Source organism: Atractosteus spatula, chromosome 20 (assembly GCF_055471065.1).
Source record: "Atractosteus spatula isolate fAtrSpa1 chromosome 20, fAtrSpa1.hap1, whole genome shotgun sequence".
Lineage (NCBI taxonomy): Eukaryota > Metazoa > Chordata > Actinopteri > Semionotiformes > Lepisosteidae > Atractosteus > Atractosteus spatula.
Window position 1 is genome coordinate 12,098,341 of NC_142725.1, and position 24,436 is coordinate 12,122,776.

General features: G+C 42.3%; 1 long non-coding RNA gene across 1 annotated transcript; it reads left to right on the forward strand.

The window, feature by feature from the left end:
- Positions 1-18,544: 18,544 nt before the first annotated feature.
- On the forward strand, positions 18,545-22,555 carry LOC148817528 (uncharacterized). The gene is made up of 3 exons (XR_016094603.1): positions 18,545-18,597; positions 21,100-21,234; positions 22,520-22,555. It is a non-coding gene; the product is annotated as an uncharacterized LOC148817528 (long non-coding RNA).
- The last annotated feature ends 1,881 nt before the right edge of the window (positions 22,556-24,436 follow it).

Sequence of the window (24,436 nt, forward strand, 5' to 3'; positions counted from 1 at the left end):
AGCACTCTAAAGTCTTAAGGGAAGCTGACAGAGTTAGGCAGCCGCTGGCATTTTAACGTCAGCCTTCAGTTTCACCACCAATCTTGCATCTTCATACAGTACACACACTCTGAAGAGAAGTCTTCAAATCATCTGAATGAAAACTGGGATTTGCACGCCTCCGGTTAGTGCTGAGAAGCGAACATTTTCCATGCAGCTCTTTAGGAAACAATAGGGCTTGAAAAGTCTTGGAGTTACCAAGAAAAAAACTCTCTCCGGATGGAAAAAAAACACCTGACATTTCAAACACCAGCACTCATCCAGATCTTTAAAAAGCCATGTGGTTAATGTGATGGCTGACTCAAAGAGTTAAACAATAAAGCCTTATTATTCCCTTCTGTTTAGGGAATGATGACCTATAATTTACATGCCGTTCCTACTAAAAATTTTCAACGGAAAATGATACAACTATACCTACAAAAAAAAAGGAATATGACAGTCCTATAATAAGATAAAGGAAACATTATTTTAGGCGCTTTAAGCAATCCAGCTAAAGCATATTGCTCTGCAGTGATTACCACAGAATAATTATTATTGCTAATTTAATTGGCCGACACTTTTGTGTCGACTTCCATTCTCACCCTTTTAAAAAGCTGGGTATTTTACTGGAGAAATTCAGATGAAGTTCAAAAGAAAACTCCCCCACTCCAGATCTGAACCCACAGTTCTCCAGTTTGAAATTCACAACCCTCGCCATTATTCTACAAATGACATCTACAGCGCATTTACCGCTCAGCTTGTTTGGAAGGGCATTTGTGAAATTCATCAGCATTCTGTCAAAATGCTTACCTTGTATTTTGATATTGCTTTACAGTGCATAAGAGTGTAATGCATGTAAATATGCCTATACTCTGGTTTTGCTATGCATGACAACCTGATGATAATATGCTGTACTAACCGTGCTCTGTAACAGGCGAAGGTAACAATGCTCAATAAACCCACCACAGTTCAAAACAAGTTAAGTTAGACAAGAATGTAGAGGAAGACCATGGAGAGATGTGCTCTTTGACTTGTTCAGAGTTTCCATAGTTTTCCTAAGGGTTAGTACAGAGCTGGTACAAGCTGGTTGCAACTGGCCTGGGTCAGTCTGGTGAGGGGCTTTGATTTTGTGTAAGGGGTTTGAAAAATGGGGAATGTGTTTGGCAGACTCTCTTTTGTAGATTAAGCACACACAGAAACAGTTTATTTGACTTTGCTTTCCGGCCTCCTGCAAAGGAAAACAGACATTAACAACCCAGCAGCCTGCCATCGGAAAGGCTGACAGGACGTAAATCACTTGTGAGACATAAACTGGCCGGAATATTGCCTTTGGTGCGTGGCAGCGTGGGCGTGAGGCCTGATGAAGTGTGCATTGGATACTGTTCTCTATGGCACCTCTGTGTACCTCCTGTACTCATTGCCGCTGGCACACGTTTTCCATTCACCTGCCACCAGCACCACAGCAACAGGCTACAGATCAGTGCCCCTCACATTACTGGAGTCCCTGTTTCCACATGAAAACCAAATCAACATGAAACTGCTGTAGCGGGGATATGCAAAATGAAATTTAAAAAATGATCACAGGCAGAAAAGCTTAAATACAGTACCGGTTATTACAATGCCAAAAGCATCTCAAGAGCGTCACTTTGAGATACATTGGGCTAGCGTGCAATAATGATCTGTAGTGATTGATGTCTATTTATCAACAATAAAGCAGTACAGTACTTTACACCCCATGTGGCACATCTTCTCATTCACTGTAAAGATGCACAGTTTGCTTAAACTTGTATCCCCTCTCTATAGTTTGAAAAATGGTTGTAGCATAGCCCAATATCTGAGCAAGTCATCTGACCTCCACCATCTTTTGCTGCATGAGCAGAAAACAGTCAAATGCTCTCTTGGTTTGCTAAGGAATGTAATGTGGAATGTCTGTCCAAATGCACTGAGGCAATGGATTGCTGGAGGTCATTTGACTGGCCGGTGGTTTCTAGTAGCAGGTGGATGTTTGTGAACTCCATTTGACATGATCAAGCAATATCACAGTGTGCAAAATCACCTTCAAATGAAAGAGCAAATAATAAAAGTATTCAGGGGTTTTTTGCTGGGAATCCCTATACAACATGACCCAAGACAGGTTTTTTAAACTGAAAGAAGAATGTGGAATTTGGACATTAACACACTGATAAATTGATATGGGTGATTAATTTTCTACAAGGCTGCTTTCCAATACAATACAATTAAGGCTGCCAAATATTTTTTTATACAGGAAGCCTTTGCATTTTTTAAACCTGTATCTTAAATGCAGCCATAGAAACAAATAAAACATTTTTTATTTATTTCCCTTTTAGAACAAATAATTTGATTTACTCACTGATTCTGCTAATCATGTTATGATAGTTCTTTACAGTGATCAGACTATATTAGCACTAATACAGAAGAGATGCAAATTCTAAAAGAAATGCCTTAATACCAAACACAAAAGAATCTTAAAGTGCACATGCAATTCAAATAAGTTTGAATTATTTGAAGAAGTTTGAACTCTACTGTTGATGTGCTGGGGTTAACTAGGCTGGAGTTGACAGTTCAGCAATGATTTAAGCATAGACATGAACCATTTTCTGTCTAAAGGAGACTTTAAAAATCCTTTATCATGAGTCAGAGCTTATAAGCTATCCAGTACAGATTCTTACGCACAACCACACAGGGCGTTTATTTCAGTATGTCCCTGTACAGAGGTGAGAATGAGACAGAAGTACAGAATCATTCCCTTAAACACACCTGCAGACCTTCTCATGCAGATTGTAGAAAACAAAGAACAAAAGCAAATCGAATCAATTTGGAGACGTACTTAGATCACTATCTTGACAATGAGAAAATACTTGCAATGTACATTCTTATTTAATCAACAATAAGAGAGGCCAATGTACAGAAAAGAAAGAGACAATATAATAGAAATAGAATCTGTTTTTAAGAAAATGTGTGTCCTTATAATTCTGATATTCTTATTTTGCTGCTCATTAAGGTGAACCTTAGCAATTTAGCCATCGTTTTAAAAGGAGAACGCTAAGAAGTTGCCTGTTGATTTGATACATACAGGTACTTTGATTAACAATAACCCATATCAGTACAGTAGTAGGGCTGCAGGGACCAAAATAAAAATAATAGATAAGTAATTTTGTTGACTATTTTTGTGTGATCCGACTGCAATGTACACACTGTACCATTTTTGTGTTATAAATGTTCGTATCTGTATGTATCTGCCCTGAGCTGGTTCTGACAAATGGGTGACTCTGAGTCAGGAGAGCTTGGCTCTGCTGCCCTGGTGTTCCTCACTTCCTTAGAGACCTGACGGACCAGAATAACCAGCCAGACAAAGTACACAACACAACCAGATTCCCCCCCTTCCACTGTGTCTAGCTCTCTGCCTCACCCCAAGGTGCAAAGAACTCTGCACTGCTTTCAGCACTCCGACTGCTCAATCACATGACGCCATGGCCAGGACTGAGCTTTACAGGAGGGGCTCAATGCTTTTGAATGTATTTTAAAATTTTCAATTTTAAAATTCATTTAACATCAATTCATTTCTCAGGTATTTTATTATTCATCTGGGGGCTCACAATAACATTTCAGCAAACTGGCAAACCCCAGTTCCTGATCAGCTGATGGCCAGCTCATTAAATACAGACTTCAAGACCAGGAATGGCCAGCCCCAGTCCCAGAGAACTGCAGTCACCTTGAGCACATCGATTTCCAGCGACTTGAGACTTGTGAGTTTTGACCAGTTTAGTCATGGGCTCATTACCTGGCTGTGGTGCTTGAGAGCTGTAGGATGCTGCTATTTCCATTTCAGGTTTTCTCTTAAAAATCTCACTCACCCGCTAAAGTGGTCAGAACGAAATCGATCCAAGGGTTTAAGAACCTGGTGATTTCAGGACAGCCTGTAAAGCCTGCTCCATTGTGGCTCTCCAAGGCTATGCAGTTCATGGTTCAGTTGGCCATCCTTGCTCAAGACCAATCTACCCCAGAACTAGTCAAGATAACACCATTCTACCATCCCTGATTTCACTGCAAATAATCCATCCACTTGAAGAGGGCTCTGCCTGTCTCGTCCACACTCGTCCGGCCAGGTGATCATCCCATCAACAGAGAAGGCTAAAGACTAATATGTGGCCACATTTTGAGGTTGGACTGTAACAGATGAAGTATATCCAAGCCTTTTTTTTCTTTTAATTGATAATTAGCCTGAAAACACTTCTACAGTACTTACCATGTATTACCTTGCAAAGATATTTGTGCTAACTAAAGCCACTAAAATAATGACAACTGGTCAAAACCGTGGATCAGCTCAGCAATTTGTTTTTTTTTTTTACTTTTGCCAGTCCAGTGAAAAATTCCCACAATTTAAGTCTGTGAGGGAATCCTTTTCTACAAGTGACCCTTGGGTATTCTCATCTTCGACTGTGGAGGGGAAAACGATACCATTTGAAACAGATATTGCCATTTCAAGTTCTAAGTAGCTCCACATGGCAAAAATCACATTTTCATCTTTTATATGCAGAACATATCTGGACATTCCCTCAATAAAGTAAAGCTGTTTCATTCATAGTTCTGAATTACTAGACTTACAGTATATCAATATAAGCTATTGATATAAGTATATCAAAGAAGCTATTTGCCGTGATGACTGTGTGCTTTTTTCATTTCAATGGAACTACCCTGGGACTGAGTTCTGTATCTTGGTAAAAAGACTCTCAAGGAAGCAATTAAGTGCCTGCTAGGCAGAAATAAGATTAATCGGATTAGTGCCCTTTGAGCACTGAGAGGCGGACTGCAATAAATGCTAAAAATAGGCAAAATCAAACACTTTGCAGTTGTTAGAATTTTTTATGTTCTTACAGTCATTTTAAATCAGTGCATAAACATCAGAAATTCTTGCAAAGAAAAACTTTAGCACACACATACTGTACATCTTGTGTACATGCAGATAGTGTGATCACAAAGTCCAGAAAATGTAAAAAGGTAAAGGTTCCTCTGTTGTCAATTTGGTACAGGAAAAACCCAACAGACTGCATTGTGGCTAAGGAAATCTGTCATCCCCCGAAGAGCGTCTTTGTTCAAGAACGTAGGAACACACTGTAGCCACTCTGGCTTTTAGCCAAGAACCATGACAACACAGCTCAGGTAATCAGCCATTAACTCCTTCACTGCCCCTTGGGCCAAAAGGGACTTGCTGAAAGTGCATCAAGACCCTTCTAGCAAGAGCTGAGCGCTACAGTCGACCCCAGACCTCAGGGCACTGATGCGTACTTGTGCACAGACGGAACCGGTGATTTTGCACTCTCCCCTTAACAAAATTGGATAAAAAGTTGAGTAATACAAGATTGTATTTCCTCACAGTGGCATTTCATTATTCACTTTGTCTTCAAGACTTCCATGTTGTGTCAAATGAGATTGATAGCATCTGCCAGCCCCAGTGCAACCTTAATGCAAATTGCATCACATATCTGCACCATACTAATCTGGTACATGATCTACATTAAATTGGAAATGCATTATTTTTTTATTTTCAAATGAAAGACTCATCTCTATTAGGAATTACAGCCCCTCTGGCTGAGCTATTCAACATGCTCAATAAGATTGTCAGCTAATTAACACTTTCACTGTTGTTTTCCTGTCTCCATCTGTGTAGTGATGAGTTGCTCTTTACATTGGCAATACACCATGAGATAAAAATACTGCACCTTCACTCAGAATTAAGAAACACCCAATCTTTAGGTAACACAACTGGTTATTACAAAACGCCTAAAGGCATTTTGCATCAAATCTTAGATGGTTCAAGGTATTCACGGATTAAATTTTCTTTAAAATCTCAATGTCAATAGCTATTGAGCCGAGATTCAATTTATGCACATATCAGACTTTAGATATATATATATAAATAATATTCTTGTACCACTGACAATGTAATTGTGAGACTTATTATTCTCATAGTTTATGAACACAATACAGGGTAGTGCATACACAATACATTGTGCTTTTATTACATAGTGCATGCAAGTAATAAATCCTTCAAGTGGTGTCTTCATCCTTTGAATCTGCGTTTTCAAAACAGAAACATCCTTTTTTTTTCTCACCAAATTAGGAGGTTCTGAGGAGGGAAAAGGACAAAGGAAGAAGAAATAAAAATGTGCTGCAAATGCATAACTATCATTTTTCACACTTATATAAATGTGCCAGAGCCTTTCAAAGTTGGGGAACCTGAAAAGGCTGTTGAGTGGCTTTGCTCTTGTTGGTTTAATAAGCTATCATGGCTTTTGGACACCCACTGCATATTTTCCACTGACTGACTTGCTTTGTTGTGAAGAGACAAGCACCTTTTTTTGCTGGGCCGCCTGCCAAGGCCCCTGGGCTCAATGACTCAAAGCTGATCATTAGGCGAGTTGGGTGCCATTGTCAGTCCACATCAATGTCAGGGCACAGCACGCGCCTGCCGCCTTGCCGATTTAAATAACAGGGCGGGGAGAGCTGGTCGAGGGGGCGCGGCCGCCTGGCGCTGGCCACCTGCTTACGAGCTGTTTCTAATGTGTGTACAACCAGGCCCTACGCGAGGGGGAGCCAGCAGGGCCATTTGGCCTGGGCCTCACCTCACAGGGAGGCCTCACCTCAGCCCAGGGTGCATGGTCCTCCACTTTAATCCTTTGGCTGTGTTTCTCGACCTAAGTCGAATGTGGAACTTTTTACCACATACTGTGATTCTCGACTAAAGTCCACGGCTGTGAAAAAATGTCCTCCTTTCAGCGCTGAATCCACCCTGCTTTAGGAGTTTCAAAATGGCCGCCTTGCTCTTCCCATCATGCCATTCTTTACATTCAAATATTTTTTACCCCTCTTCCCAAACAATGAGGGGACCTCACAATGTGAAGTGGCCTGGGCCTCATCTGAGCTCTCGGAGGAGCAGTGTATCATGCAATGTGTCATCTCGAGAGATCATCTCGCTCTGTGCCTGTGCTCCTCATCGTCAGGGTGTTCAGAGTGCACGGCTGTCCTTTAAAATATTGTGCGTGCTGCAAACACAGACCCATCGTCCCATCCTCCTGGCCAGCAAAGACAAGAGGCCAGTGTAGAAAAGTACAGCAGCAGCAATGCCACTAGATGGCTGAACCTGGGATCTGCAGAAGAGGAACATGCACAACTTGGAATGTGACTGCAGGACTGGGACCCTTTGAACTTGCTAAGAGTTTCTGCCATTGGCAGAGTTTTCTCAAGCGATATCAAATCAAATCATCATGCGGGATGTTCTGGGCTTGTCTGCCGTATTCTCAGAATCTGATTCGCTGAAATAGGCCCTTTTTTATGGGGGTGGGGAGGGTAACTTTAAAGACACAGTGGCCAGGAATAATTGTTGAGAAAAGTGAAATATCCCTACATTTTAATAACAGTAAAATTATGTTATTTGAGGTCAAATCTTATTTTGTTGAACACCACATATAAGAGTTATTGATCAGCCTCTGTAGATGTGTATTGCCCTTTCCTATTGTAATAGCTAGTTTCATCCTGAAATCTTATGCCTCACCTCTATCAAGAGGTGAAATGAGATAGAGACTTTATAAAGAAATCATATTGAAACCAGGTTTCTAGCATATAATATCTAAATCTTGCCAGTAGTACCTCACAGGTACTGATCAAAACCAACTTACAATTTAGCAATTCTTATAATGTATTGATCTCAAACTGAAAAAAGTGAAAAGTTCACATTACATCCACGTGAAGTAATGAGCATACTGTATATACAGTATAGTAGATTGGAGTTCAGTTCTTTAAACCTTTTTAACATCTCCTCTGTTCTTAGATGGGGACTCTTCCCTCACACCATGGCATGAGAGCCACAACTTAATGTGAATGTTAATGTGAAAGTGGTCACGAAGAAAGACAGTTGTGGTGGCCAAGATCTAACTTAGAGGGGTGTGGGAAATCGTAGTCTGGTGGTAACAAGTAGGCAGACAGCTTCAAAGCAGGACGGTCCACTCCCTTCGCTACCCTAAACACTTTGCCCAGTCTGATGTCACATACAGGCCTCAGTGAAGCCGCAGTTTGTCTACACACAATACACGTAATCTCTCTGGGACAACCTGTCTTAGACCACAGCCTGGGAAGTCCGGTTGTGGCTGTAGTACGCACAGAGATACCAACCACGAGTGGGAAGGCATGGGAACTTAAGGAGGCAGATGACATTGTTTTTGTTCGCTAACAGACCAGATAGAGCTACATTTTCCCACAGTCTTGCTCATCATGACTAAGAGAACAACGGAACAGAGGCGAAGAGGCAGACAGTCCTACGTTTTCATCTGAAGATTTTGAGTTCATTAGCCCCCCCCCCAAGAAGGAGGTTATTGTTTTTCACTTTTCTTCAATTATCTCGAACACAGAAGTACGAAACCTTTGAGAAAGACAGCCCCCCCCCCCGAAAAAATCAGAGCATTAACGACACCAGGACCGGCTTTGACGACCCTGACAGGAGATAAAGAAGCTTTCCTGGTTTACGGTGAGCAGGCGAGAGGCAGAAAGAAAGGAAGGAAGAGAAGAGAAGGTGAAGCAAGGAAAAAAGAATAAAAGAAGAAAGTTGGGGGAAATGAAGAGCAGAAGGAGAAAGTTCAGGAAGGAGATAGAAAGAAGTGTTCTTTCACTGGCAGCAGCAGGTGATGAATAGCATGGCACAGCACGGTGGGAACTGGCCTGTGAAAGGGGGCATTATTGCCGTTTGCCCAGGATACGGCTTAGGCAGCATGGGCAGCCCACTCACCCCCGATTCCAGGCTGCGGCAAGGACAGGAGCCCTGCAGGCCCAGCGGGGTGCTTTCCGCCGCCCATTGTGAGAAGGAGGCCAGCGCATTAATCTCTTCGCAGAACCCCTGCCACTGTGTCAGAGGCACGGAGGGACAGAGCCAGGCCTCAGCCATTGCCCCCCCACCCTCCTCGCCTGACAAGGGCACAACAACAGCAGCAGCTCTCCGCCGGAGCCTGGGCTGGCAAGCGTCTATGAAAGAATGAATGAACAAACGAGCCAATTAAAAAAAAAATCCGCTCCGCGCTGCGCTTGACCTCTGCCTCTCCTTCTCTTAAGCTCTCCATTCTCCTCTAACTGGATCTAGGAGCGATTGAACTCCAATCACACAATCCAAGTAAACAATTAGAATCTCGCTACCTCGGCTGCCAGATATAGAAAACCTGCATGCCATACACAGCTCTATAGCTCAAAGGAAAAAGCAATAAGAGCAATGCAATGACCACTATGAATCCTAATAACCACCAAGGCAATACCCTAAAGCAAAAGAACATAAGAAAGGTTACAAATGAGAAGTGGCTCTTCAATCCATCTTGCTCATTTGGTTGCTTGCTGGCATCTTTGCTGTCTGGCGACAAAATCTTAAAGGGGAACTGCAGTCCCACTTTCTCAGGCCGATTATTAAATCTCAGTAACAAAATAAAAATTGACGTTATAGAAAAATTGTAAAAAATTTCTAATTCAGCACAAAATCGTGAACTTTGTGAAAATGCCTCAAGTCGCCATGCTGTCGCAGACTCGTATTCGAGGTCCTAGGAATTGCGATGTGAAGCAACCCTTCCTGCTCACTAGTCCTCTGTAATGAGTAATCTAATGTGATATACAAATGAATAAGTACAGGTTGTGCAGCAGACATTTCACTGCAGAAATGTTCCAATACGATCTGCATGCAGAGGTGCATGTAAGAAATATTTGTTGGCAAAACCATCTTGAAGTCGAGGGCAAGATTTCCATTGGATTAAAAAAGATGTAGTAACAAGCCTGTTTGTTTACAATGTAATAAGGCTGCAGCCTCACCGGAAGTTTTGTTGCCTCGTTCTGAATTGCAGAACATGGCACTGTGCATACCTGGAAATGTAGTCCATTCCGTGATGTAAATGAAAGGTTTTACGTGTTACTGTGTACATTTTACAGTTGTGTACGTTTTACTCTTATTGTGGTTTGAAATATGCTCATCAGTTGATTCTTAAATATAAAAATGGAGTCGCAGTTACCTTTTAACTGCATTATATTGCCTGCTAGAACAGAAGAAAACCAATATTGTAAAACAAATGATAATTTAAATGGTGACTACAAAAATCAAGCACTGCAGTTAAAAAGATGAACATAACCAGTGACAGAAACGCACATGCGGTATATAGTGTACAGTAGATTGGAGTAAAGTTCTACATACATTCCCCATGTGCCCAATTTGTAGATAATCTTGGTTTGGCCTAATGAAGCAGTTTCCTTAGCAGTGAGAGTGCAGTCAGATGCTCTGAGCTGACAGACTGTGTGTGTGTGGGAGTGTGGGGTAGGGGAGGCTACCGAGAGAATGGGCCCAGATCCCCTTCCTCTAAGACATGAACAAACGGAAGCAAACAATGCTCAATGCAGATAAGATTAACAAAATAACAATTGAAAGCAAAACAGGCCCATACCCTTGAAGCTAGTCATCACATGTCATGGTACGCTAATCTCCCAGACTGTATCAGGCACAGGAAGTGAGCGCAGTGCTGCACCAGACAGAAAGCTGACTTCTGCCTTGTTTCAGAGCTTCACAGCTGGTGGAGTCAGTCGGGCAGCAGGACGAGACTCCGGATGGACTGCAGCTCGAGCCGTTCCAGGTTTTGTCCAGGCTGTTGAACTCTGGTAATAATATGGGCATTATCCTAGTTGAGGGTACATTCATTCTTTTTGTTCTAGCTGCTCGTGGTTAGAAATACAATAACTCCAATGTTCTATGTCTTATCAAATTTTAGGATGTTGTGCTCAGTGAGCCTTCAAGTCTTTCTGAAGAGAAATTAATTACAATGCTTACTAATTAGAATAAATTGTGCTTTTTGAGTGCCGTGAAACCTTCGCTCATGGTGGTGTGTAGTATTGCACTGAGTATTCATTGACACAAAAGCAGAGTGAAGAAGAGAACAGCAGACACACATCAACCTGACTGCTGTCCTGTGTGCAAACAGAACATGGAAACAGTTAACCACTGCAACAAGGGTGTGCTTTAAACACCCACCTGTCTCTTCTGCACTTCAGTATCCCATTAACAGCCTTCTGTTCTACACACATACAGCACACAATCATCGATACACGATGCTTTCCCGAGGCAGTTTTGTTTTTTTTCCTTTATGCAGGCCATTGGCTTACTCCCATCACATCACCGGCCCTTAAAGGTGTTTGCCCTTAGGTTAAAAGCGATTCATTTTGTGTTTTAAAGGCAGTGATGAGAAGGTGACTCAGAGCAGTGCAGCCCGGTTTTTAAAGGGTCTGTCTGAGGCGGGTCAGCAGAGTTGAGGTCATGGTCTGGAGCTACAGAAAACTGGAGAGAAGGAGGGAGATGCAGACTGAGAGCAGACTGACCCCCTGGAGTCCGACTCACTCGACCTGCGGCGTGGTATCTCATTGAGGCACAAACGGCACCCGTCAGGCAAACTGGACAAAAGGGCTCAATGAAAGGATGGGGGCTTAAAATCATTTTTAAGGCAGGCAGGGGCAGGGGACACATCAACATCTTCAAGAGACAAGATGCAAGATGTTCCCTGCTTTTAACTTAAGTGCAAGGTTTCACATTGTGTGGGTGCAATTACTGTAAGTAGATCACCTGTGGAAGTCAGAACCAGTCTTCACAACATTCAGATATATGTGATGCTTAATGCTTGACTCTCTCTACCCTCAGCTGGCTACTGTGGCAATCTGGTGGCCCTCTGCATACACAGGCTGATGATTTAAAATTTTAAAGGGGAACTGCAAAGCTATTTTTAGATTGCAGGGTTAGAAAGAATCAGCATTTATGAGTGCATTTAAAACCAAAATAAAACTAAAACGTGTACAGTAACATGGAAAGCCAATTCACATCACAAAATAGATTAACTTTCCAGGTATGTGCAGTGCCATCTTCTGCAATTCAGAAAAAGACAACACAACATCAGGTGACGTAAAGCAGTCCTATTACACTGTAAAGAAAGCTTGTTTTAATCCAATAAAAATATTGCTTTCAAATTTGAGACAAATAATACTTATTTGTTAGCTCTGCTTGCAGATCTCATAAGAACATTTCTGCTGTGAAATGTCTGCTGCACAACCTACACTTATTTGCTCAGACCTCACACTACATTAGTCATTACAGTGACTAGTGAGCAGGAAGGGCCACTTCACATCTCAATTTACAGAAACTCTTGAGGTTTGCAACAACATGGCGACATACAGTTCTTTCACAAAGGTCACCATCTTGTGCTTAATTCAAAATTCGTACATTTCTTCTATACCGTCACTTATTTTGTGACCGAGATTTAATAACCAGACTGAGAAACTGGGACTTCAGTTCCCCTTTAAATTTACGGAGGGCTTGTGCTTAATCTCAGGACAGACTTCAATGTTTCTGCAAATGTTATTTTACGTTCTGTTACGCCAGCTTAAAATCACATATGAAATAATGTTTTAATGCTTCTAATGCCATTGCAAAAAAAAATCAAGAAAACTGCTTCCAGAGGGAAAACATTTTTTGCTAGAGAAGGTGTTAAAAATAGGGATTGTTTAAAGAATTTTGTGACGTAATACGTGGATTGGAGCATCCGGAGTTAGTAAGGCAACGGTGACTGGGACCTTTCTTTTTCATCGTCCCACTAATTTCCTTTGAGGGCTCCTTCCCTGCCAGGGACTTGTTTTTGAATCCGGAGACGTTACAATAATCCCCTCCCTCTCAGTCACTCACCTCGCAGCCTGCATCCTGTGAGTCACTGCTGAACCAGACTGCACCGCGCAGTACAGCACACACACAGCCTGCACACAAACCCAGAGACCTGCACACACTGGCGCACACACAGAAATTCATGCTCACCTAATGTGCACGCACAGAAGCACGGGAACGCAGGGACTGTGGCAAAGAAAATGCAGGCAGGCAAAAGGAAAGGGCACAGACTCACACACGCACACACACTCACACCTCACACCTACAGTGACAACGGAAGAGGGGCTAAAAAAACCCAGCACACCTGCACAAAAAAATTAAACTAAAAAACACATGCCCCCCCCCCACCACACACACACACCAACTGCACACATAAACACACACTGATGTGCACCAACTGGCATTAAATTAACAGGATGTTAAGGAAGGGAAATTTGATAGCTATTACTGACCTCATGTAGAAGAAAATTGAAAATTGTCTCTTTGTAAGACAGTTTGTGAGTGTTAATGTCAATGTCATTAGAATACAGTACTAAAGGAAATCTCTTTTGCTGGAAGTTGTACAGACAGTATTTTGAATTCTCGTTAAAGCTTCCCATATGGTATGTTGGCCTGGGGCAGATAGAGGGTCAGTGTCTCACTGTCTGTGTACACAGGGTTATGCAACAGTGAAACAGCACACAGTTGTTTGTCCTCATTTGAGGGTTCAGAAAATAACGTCCTGTCCTGAGCAGGTGAATGCAAACATTAAGTGACGTCTGTGCTGGGGTGTATGGCTGACCGTTCTGTCCAACTGGACACCTCACCTCCACAGGATTGGCAGCTATCCCCTGTGCTGATCCACAGTTCAGAACCACAAGTCACTTTGCTTCCTCAGAATACAGCCCAGAGCTCTCGGATCCCAATGCTATTTTGACTCAATACCTGTCAAACAGAAGGCCCTTTAACCATTCAGAATCCACTGCCTGTCTGTCCCTTGAAAATGCAATAGAAACAAGAAAGCCAGCAGGTATACATCTCCCTGCAACTCACAACTTGCAACCCACTGAAGCTATGCAGCTGTGAGGCTGGACGGGATGGACGGGAAACATCCTGGGAAAGCTAAGGTTGCTGCTGGAAGAGGTGTTATTGGGGCCAGTATGGAGCGCTCGCTCTGGGGTCTGTGTGGGTCCTGATGCCCCAGTATGGTGACGGGAACACTACTGTAAAATAGGTGCTGTCCTTGGGATGAGACATAAAACCGAGGTCCTGACTCTCTGTGGTCATTAAAAATCCCAGAGCATTTCTTGAAAAGAATAGGGGTGTTAATCCCAGAATCCTGGCCAAATATTCCCCTGGCCTTTACCAACCATGGCCTCCTAATAATCCTCATCTATGAATTGGCTTCGTCATTCTGTTCTCCTCCCCACTGATGGGGGGAACACACCAAAGTGCACCAGTAAGCACATTGAGTAGAGTGTCCAGAAAAGACTAAGGATTATTGTTATGAATCTGACTGCACAGAACCAGTTATCACTTGGTACAGATGACAGTGGGACCTTTGAACATACAAGGAAATGATACTGATAGATGTTTGTAAAGAGCAGCTGGAGTGGCACAGCAGGGTCTTTCCTTTATATTGATGGCAGCGGACGTGACTTGAAACATGCCTTTTGGCCGGCTGGCTTGAAGCACCAACAGACCAGTTTCCGCACACATGTGCAGGAATTTCTCGATTGCCTGGGAGTTCCGTGCTGAAAAACGTCACTTGGTATTTGAGATGAAGGGAAGGACTCCCATACACTGTACGGGCCATTTGCTGACATAATTCATTTTTATTGTGCACTAGTGTTTCTGAACAGGTCTTCGGAGCCAACTTTTTTTTTTTCAGGGAAGCTGGCAGTGTAAAAGCCAGGGATTGCCAGCGCTGATCCCGGAGAGACACACTACTGCATGCTTCACAGGTTTCTCAAACTGATCGTTGTTAATGGAACAAAATGGTAACTTTGACCACAAACATCCAGCAGGTGGCTTTAATTCATGTATTAAGGGCTGGGATAAAATAAACCCCAGAAAGGAAAGGAGAAGGCTAATCCTGATTCAAGACCATGTGGATGTGCCCCTGAATTCTGAAGCAATCAGTGTCTTGAATACATTCACAGGATGTACTAGTTTGCCTTACTGTGCCCTGGTGTAACTTGACTTAGTGAATCGCTCAAAAACCAATTACTTGCTAATTGAGAACAGCGTTCTGCAGCTGCTCTAACCTCTGCCTAACTCTCACCTCCAAGAGTTTGGGCTCTTTGACTTCTGCTTGCTCCCTTTGAAGATGCAATACGTTGGGCCTGATGCTCAGATGACAAATGTTCACCGCAAACCCCGGATTCAGGTCCTGGAAATTCAGAGGCAACCATGTCAATTGGGTTAAAGGTGAAAGGGCAAAGGCTAAACCTCGGAAGAACCCTTTTGTGAACATCACATAATAAGGAACAGATGTGGGTAATAATTGCTTCGCCATCAACCCATAACCCTCCCTGAGTGCTACTTTATTGATGTGCTGCTTTTTAAAGGCACCAAAACATGGTTCAAAAAACAGTTTAAGACTCGTAGAAAACAATTCTGAACAGATTGCATTTGTCTTAGATAACACGCATCATCATTGATGGAATAAGCAAAGGTTTCATTCATTTCGTTAACCTCCAATATTGCAACAGTCCTTCAGTCTTTTTATGTATATATGTAAATGCTTAAATGTTCGTTTCTTATTCATGGATACTGTCATACTGCCTTTTCTTCTTTTTTTAATTTCTTAGAGAGATGATGTAGAGGCACATTCTTCTGACTTCACCACTGAAACACTGCACTAAACCCTGTGTGAGGCTCCAGTACCTCCAAAAGGGCATGTATAAAAGCGGTTTTAAAAACTTGGCATTCCTGGAATAGACAATAACAAGCAGAAATAAATTCCAAATAACAAATTGCACAACCTGCACAGGAATCCAAAACGACTAAGGAATGAAAGAAAGGGGTACAATGCTATAAACAACAGCAGAGGCTAATTGTGTCAACTAATCTCTTTATGGGAAGTTACATGATAGTTTATGTTGAGAAAAGAGTGCAGATCTACATCATTCATGAATGGAGTCCTATGTTTCTGCGAATATCGCAAACTGCTCTTAAGTGTAATCCATCTCCAGCTCATTATGGAGTCATTTGATCTTTCCTTCCTTCCGCGGTTTCATTTGTCGACATATCTATCCAAATGTTCATTGAGACCTTAACATGTAGTAACACTCTTTCTGTCAGTGCTGTCTGCATCTGAGCAAGTGGGCGCTACCACATTCTCCACTGTCTCTGAGTGCGCCGAGTGGCATTTCTGAAGCTGTTGTTTTAAAGCATCCATACGCAAACCCACACATTGTTTGTTTTCCTTGTTGCTGTGGTGATGGTGTCATCTCTCACTCCATAAAAGAAACAGGGGCAGGAGGCCGGAGTTGTGCAAGCTGTTTTCTTTATTCTGCGTTACCAACTGGTTTCTTTTACATTTTCTCCCTCAAAAAAAAATAAATCCGCCAAAGATATTGGCTCCAGTTCCGAAATGGAGGCCGACTGACTTCTCTGACTGCTCTGGACGAGTTGATCGGATTTTGAAAGCGCACAGCATGACTCCAGGGGTTGCACACATTGCATCCAAGTGTGTGACCGTGAAAGCAGTTGTGCATGCGTGTGTGCGTAATAATTGCATTAGCATTTGTGTGCATGGGCCAGGGCACATTCCTGCTTGATTCTGTGTGTGTGGAATGTTCCTGGGTGTGCCTATACAAAGATGTAGAATTGCGTGTCTATGTTGTGCATGAGAGTGCATTTTTGTATTCCTTAGGCAGAAGTCCTCCAGCTAAAGTAATTGATTTGTATGAGTTTCTCTGCTCCGTTAGATATACAGCAGGCCGCATCCTGCTATATACTGTAGATATATTGCTGCATCCCGATTGCTTTATGACCCACTGGCACCAGGCTGTCTGACTCAGGTAGGCAATGGGCTTGGCATTGTTTAAATTTAAACCTCATATTTATAGAACATAGATTAAAATAATGGAGTATAATTAAAAAGATTCCAAAGTTTTCCGTAATTATCTGTTATTGACCAAACATCCATGCTTATCTGTCTTGAAAAACCTTTAATGGATTTTTAACAGTTTTGTTGCTATCCCTCTTTCTAGACTTAAAGTATAGTTACGAAATATACAGTAACTTATACTGTAGTATACAGATTGCTTCAGTTCTAGTCTAAAATCTGTCCTAGCTTTGCTCTGTCCTGACCCAGTGGGGCTGGTGAGTGGGCGTTGTTCCTGGAGGTTTCTTTATGTAATGTGATGGAAAACACAAGCCAGAAATTTCCTAAGCTACTGTCACTCAACAGTGCGTTACATTTTGCTCAATCGAGTAGTTGTGAAACATAAGGGCAATCAACACAAAATGGCACAACGATGCAACAGTGACATGACTTCACCGCATGATACTAAAATCAGAAAGCCCACTCACAAAATACAGCTTGAATAGGAATTGAAAAAGAAAGACTTGGGAGAACTTGAGAAAGGCTGCCAATTTTAGGAGTCCAACAAACACCAAAATGCTCAAGAACCTCAAGGTATCCTTCCTTGAAAGATCTTAGTGATTGAAAAGAGCTGCCTACTAACCTCAGAACCAACTGTGCGTCCCCTTTGTTAACAAAAAGATAGGGTTGATGTAACATAAGTCACAAAACATCCAGCAAATGCATTACATTTTTCACTTACATTTTGACATCTGTTCTGTTCGTTAGGTTCGTAACAGTATGATGTAATGATTCAATTAATCCCGCACATCTGCTGTGTGTCTGAGTACAGCGACACCCCTAACCCCATATGAATAAGTGTGCATGAGTGCATCACAAGACCAATCTGACTATGGCTCTTATAAGACAGATGGCACAACTGAACTACTGAATTTGTATTTGCAGTATTCAAGAATATGAAGATAATTATTGCCCTACATATGGAAACTGCATTTTCTATGTATGCTGGTATTTGTGAATTTGTGTGGCTTTCTTCAGGTGTTCTTAGTTCCTTCTTTCTGCTCTATAGTGTGTGATTCACCTCTTCCCATTCTTTTCCAGCACACACACTGTCATAGCCCCCCCCCCCCCCACTCGAAATTCTACTCATGTTCATTTCTTTAGAAAAATGTCCATTCCATTCATCCCTGTTCTAACTACTTCTTCCAATTCCGGGTCGCAAGGGAGCCGGAGCCTATCTCGGCAAGCAATAGGGCACTAGGAAGGGTACATCCTGGATGGGACACCAGTCCATTGAGAAAAAAATGTCTACTAAGGATTTCAAGCCACAATGTTGCACCTGTTGAGGTTGCGTGAGGGGAAGTGTCTGTGTATGTAAGGTACACCAGTGTATACATCTGTGTGGGTGTGGCTGTTATGTACAGCACATGAGTATAGTGTCTGTGCATTGGGCCTCTGGAGTAGCTGAACCAGTGAAGGCTGAACCAATGAATGATCCAGTGATTGCTGACTGTGACCAGGAGCAGGATGGGATTACTCATCTAGGGCTCTCTCGGCTCTCAGCAAGCACACGGGTCTTGTGATGCACAATCCCTACAGTCGGTGAAGGACATGCCTCTGCTCCAATTGGCACTGAACCTCCAGGATGGGGCCGCGTTCCCCGTGACGAGTTAGAACACAAGGCTTTCGAAGTGGGCGGGTCAGAAGAGCCTGCCTACACTTCCTCATTCTCCCCCGTGTGTGGTCACAGGGTTGAAGCTGCAAGCTGAGACATGAAAAACACACCAAGCCAAGTGCCATTTCCAAATCACGGGTGAGTATAAGACAAATTGACGATTCGAAATTAAAACGTGTTTGGGGGTAAATATTTTCTTTGGAATATACATACAGTGTGCATGTGCCAGTTCAGTATTGATAATATTGATGATAATATGTAGGGTTTTGTTTGCTGCTAGGCTTTTGTCTATGGAGGTTTGTGGTTACAGAAGGTGTCGCTTTAAATACACATGCTGCTTCTATTCTAAGCACCTGACTTCCAAGATTTCAGTGTCCGGTTGGAAGGGAAGTCTACTGGGAAAGGTCAGGAGGTTACATTCTGGAACCCGCCAGCAACCCGGGGGGGAGGTGTGCGGCAGCCGCAGCATGTCTGCAAAGAGCTGCATTCCACAGCCACTAGAATCAGGACAGCCCCGACAAACCGCCTCTTGCAGCAAGGAGAAAGACAAATTGCAGCCAAACCTCACATGCAATGTGTACCCAGTCTTACAAACATTATCCCACCCTCCTCCCACCTCAGTATCAAAAAAGCAAGATGAAGTGATTGTGTAGAAATTTCAAAGGGTCTGTCTAATGCTTGTGCTGACAGTCCTATGTCTGTAAGGATTTTGGAAGGTAACCCTGTTTAGTGGTATTGATTTAAAAAAAAATAACTTTATCTGAAGCAATCAAACCTGGACAAAGTTTGTGTTGAAACGACGCAAGCAGAAACTCCTAGAAAAAGAGGCTGGGCAAAATCCAGATTTAGCATTTCAGTGAAATGTGTTCGATGCTCTGCAATCATGAGCAAAATGCCCTTTTTTTTCCAGCTGAGTGGAGGTCAGTGATAGAAAAGAATCCACTCCCTACTAGTGCAAAAGTGCAAAACTCAGCACTGTGAGATTCTAATCGAACCCCTCTTTCTGGGTTTCTTGAAGGTTATGCAAAAAAAAACTGAAGGGGGCTCTGGACTGCTGTTGCATGTGGATTGTTCTGTTTTTGTGTTGTGGCCATTAAAATGAAAAACAGAAGGCCCTTAGAGAAGGGAATTCAAGGCTGTCCAGGGTCTGACTGAGCAGTTGGGGTAATTAATGGGAGGCCTAATGGAGGGTCAGTGTGGATCTCACAACATGCTACTCAGCAACCCTGCGAACAAGGGCTATTCATCCAAATGCTTAGCTCCCAGCCTTGACAACTCCCAGCTTGCTAGAATCATTTAACAACATAAGGACCGAGATCAAAGCACCAAGCTGGCTTTGAAGACCATGGCACCTTGTCTGGGACCAGGAAACAGCTCCAACACAGTAGTAGGCTTCCTCCAGACTTCATTTGACACTGTCATCCCAGTCCTGCCTTGAATTCTTCTAATAAAGCCTTGTCTAGATTAATGCTAATGAGTTCTTGGTTCCTGCTGGATTGCTCTTCCCCCATTAAAACTTTTTCCACTTCCAGATCTCCTGGAGATCAGAATTTAGGAGTCACTCATTTTGACTCCCCCTACAAGACTGGCAAACCCTGCATTTATATGCAATACCTCCAACATAACCTGCCTTACAGGGCATATTATGGTATGGTTTACACCCATAGCCTAAAAGATACAGAAGGACATGGAATGCATTAGACTGAAAAGAAAGCATAATTTAAACAGTGAAGCCAGAGGCCTGTCAAAAGTTCTATAAACAACCAGTGCTTTGCTTTTTTCCAGGGAAATTCAATGTTAAAAACAAATTCCTCTGAGGATGGCAGTATCAACCTGTTAATAAACACACCCTCCACAGGTTAAAAATACAAAACACGAATGGCTTGAGATGTAATAACATTTACAGAACTGATTGGGAACTGCAAAGAACTCACTTCCAGCAAAGCAGCCTGTCTTCCATTCCTCAGAATCCTGTTCTGCTTACAGAGTCCTGTCACCACTGGCACTAGCATCTGAGGCAGCGGCTGTTCTGTGTACTGCAAGATATGGGGGAGAGAAAAGCCAGATTAACTAAAAATAAAACCTTACACGGAGTCCCGAAGCTTTCCGCCAGGTTTCGCAGAGCTGGCTATTGGATATTAATAGGCAGACAAATTGAGGAAGCAGCTGGACTGTTAGTTTTGGACAGCACTCAATGTGCTACCTTCAACAGGCTCCAGTCTTTTACACCTCTGAGAGGCTGCATCACAGACAGATGCTATTTCTGACATGTCTCTTTCAAGAACAGTGCTTCAGTAATGTCAAGGAAAAAACCCCTAGTAGTTTCCTTGTTCGCACCCAATTTACAATGGTAGACAAGTACAAAGGACAATTCCACATCTTTCCTATGATGTTATTCTGCTTTTTACAATACTTTCTCTTTGCTGTTGTTGCATTTTTATTATATTGTGACAAAAGAAATATTTAACCTCAACTGCAAAATTCACATCAGCAAAATGAGAAGTTCTTTTTACAAAATGCACCGAAATTGCATTAACAGAAATGACATAGATAAGTTTCTCATCAACAAGGTTAATCAACAGGGCATCTACAGTCTGTAGATGCAACACAGTTGGTACATCTGTGACACGTGTTTTGCAGATGCAGTTTTCTGGATTTCTGTCCTTCTCATTAAGCCTGGACAATCATGTGAATGTTTACTCATCTCTGAACATTAGATGTCACATGCCATCCGAGCTCATCCCACAAATATTCAATGGAATAGTCAATACTCTGGTGAGTAGGACATTCATGTGATACTTGTCAGAGTCTCTTCTCTCAAGAATGCCAATGTCACTCATTGTTTCAGCATGAGGATGTGTGTTGTGGTGCTGGAATGTTATCCCATCAGGATGAAGCTCACAGGAAGAACAGCCAAGCCAGTCGCTGAGCTTGGTCAGTACAGCATTGTGCAGTCAGATCAATCGCTACAAGTGGACTTTCATTCATTGACGTCCATCAGGGTGGTCTACACACTAAAAACAGACTCGGCTTGACTAACAAGTCTACCTGATATAATTTAGTCAAGCCTCCAACACATCAGTGGAACGAAAACATTGTTCTCTTGATAAATGAAGTATATAATTAAAACTTATGAGGGATGACAATGTTCTAAATTCAATCAGACTCAGCTGTCGGTAATTTGCAACCACTCCTGATGTCATTTCCTCACCTGAAACACTATAAATCACCTTCTTTCCTTCACATAAATCTTTTGCATCTCCACCTGTGCAGCTGCCTCTTGGTCACTCCTCACTCTGCAGGGGGGTCCCAGCCTCCTCGTCCCCTGGCCAGGAGGTCAGCCCTCAGCCAAGCGGGTTAAGCCAAAGTTAATTGAGACTGAAACACTCCACAAACCTTACAACACACTTATTTTCTGGGTGCTAATAAACTAGTATTTTGGTTTTTTGCTGTTTTTCTTTCCTTATTCTCCCCATTTCCACTAAGCTTGACTTTCAATAGGTTAAATCACCTCATCATCGACGCCTAATCGATTCCCTCACTAATGAGGTGATCTAGTCCTTATCAAGTGACTGAACGCTAGTGCAAAGTTGAGTGTGTCACAGTCATGCAAGACCGTTCATTCAGAATGACACCAAAAACATGTATTACTTTCCATAATGTATATATTTCTATGTTTTTAGAAAATGAAAAAAATAAAGTGGTTACCTTTGATGCTTATTTGTAATAAAGTACAATTTGCCATGATAATTGTAATAGAGTAAAAAAAAAACTATGGTAAAAGTCCAAAATTACCATAGGAGTATACTTAAGTAGGGTGCAGGGTATGTGGTGCGTGTTAATATCTGAACAGCCTTAGAACAAGTACAAACTGTTTAAGACATAATAGCAACAAAAACAATAATTAATAATCCTATAATGTATCTGATCCAATGTTCAAACATAATGTGTGGTCAGGTCTTGAAAGATCTTGGTGCATTGCGTAAGTGACAGTCACGGAGCCTCTAGTGTGAAGTGTTGCCAAGTCCCCATAGTTAAGATACACCTGCCATTTCTGCAGGGGTAGAGACTTCAGGAGAACTGTGATTGGATGGCCTGAATGTGCACAAGGCATGGGAAAATACCATGACCTCTCATTGGCTGGTATTGTCTACCAAACCCAGTGTACGGGACTGAGACAGACACATGACTACAGCGGTCAGCAACGTGAAGAACAGCACAGGTAGATCAGCTCAGAACAGCTGAATACGAGTTCCAAGGCATTGACTATGGCTCCTTTTTTACAGGCTGGTACTGTTTTAGAGTTTGTATCACCCAGAGCTTGCCTCTTTTCTGAATACATTGTGAATGCTAACAGACAAATGACCTGAGCCAATGTTTTTTTGCTTTCTCATACATGGTGATGGTATTCCAACTTCAGCTTGCAACAAGAAAAAAGGGCCCATTTTGGACTTCAAAGAGATTTCAACTGCACATGCAGGAATAGCCAAGCTTACCCATTAAATCCTGAGACCACATGTAACTTGTATTTGAACTTTCTGAAGTCTATAATCATGTGCCAATTATACTTCCCACTCAGAGGTGTAACTTGACTTTCCATTGGTGACGTTATGCTTCGGGCATTTATGCTGATAATTAAACAGTCATTTCTGGCATTTATTGCTTACTGCGGTTTTAAAAATACACGGAATAAAGGAATGCATAAAAAAATGTTCTGGAATGTGCAGCACTGCAATGCATTTCTGCAAGTACAAGGTACACAAAGCTGGACATCTTGATGCACAGTGAGTCTCAACATCTGCATAAGTGACACACAGGTGAGTAAGGGGGAAATGGTCACTGGATTACAGCTCTATCTGGCAGGGACTACAGAGGAGCACATCAATAAAGACAAAGAGAAGTGAAGCCCAGCACGTCTGTCCGTGCCGTGGGGTGAAGGCGTTTGCAATCACGATGAAAAGCAAGCAGGGCGTGACACTCTAGCACTGCAGAAGAAGGGGCAGAGATAATTTAATGTTAAAGAAATATAAATCATTAAATAATGTTGAAGGAATAGGAAAGTTTTCCTAGGTGAGTGTCATCATTACATTCTCTTTTCAGAAGAGCTCATTTTAAATGATTGCTCCTTTTTTTAAGCGCTGATTGACCTCACACCTTTAGGAGTTTAAAGAACAAGAAGAGGCTGGGTATTATATCCAGCCGATCATTATCTGATGCAGTTATGAAATGAGGGAGCCCTGAGGCTTCATGATAGGCATACCTGAGGAAGCTATCATTCATGCCCACTCCATGATCACCACCTGTCTCTTTTCCATGAAATTCCAAGGTCCTTTCCAGAAATTCTAGGTTAGGCAATACAAGAGCTCCCTAGACAGCAGCACGAGTGTGAATGAGACCCTGGTATGAATGCATGAATGAGAGACTGACAGAGAAGCCAAACTGAGTCAGCAGCCACATTCCACAGGAGTCAACCACTAATGTTACCCCCTCCTCCCCCCTCCTCCACACGCGCTCACTCAGACACAATATCTTCCCTCTCCTCTTTCCACACTTCCCTTCCTCCTCCTCCTCCTATCCTTCGCCTCTTCAGGCTGTCCTCCACACAGCTGGCCCCCACCCTGCATTCATTACACTTTACTGTGGCGATGACCGCTGCACTAAATTATTTAAAAACAGGTACCTTTGTCTAATAACTTTGTCTGCTATTGGTTCTAGCAGTTCTAGCAGTTCCATCATAAAAGGATAAATTCTAAAAGAAGCTGAACTCAGACTCAGAAAAGGTGCTTTCTTTTTCTGATACCTTTTTATACATACTTACATCCATACTTTCTTTTTAGAATGTATAGTGATAGTTAACAAAAGTGGAGTCTATTCTGATTCACTTGACTTAAACATAGTCAGAAGAGCGCTTGAAGTACTCAAGTCATTGCTATCATTGCAAATTCTCAATACTTGGTAGTAATACCTTGCAATAGAA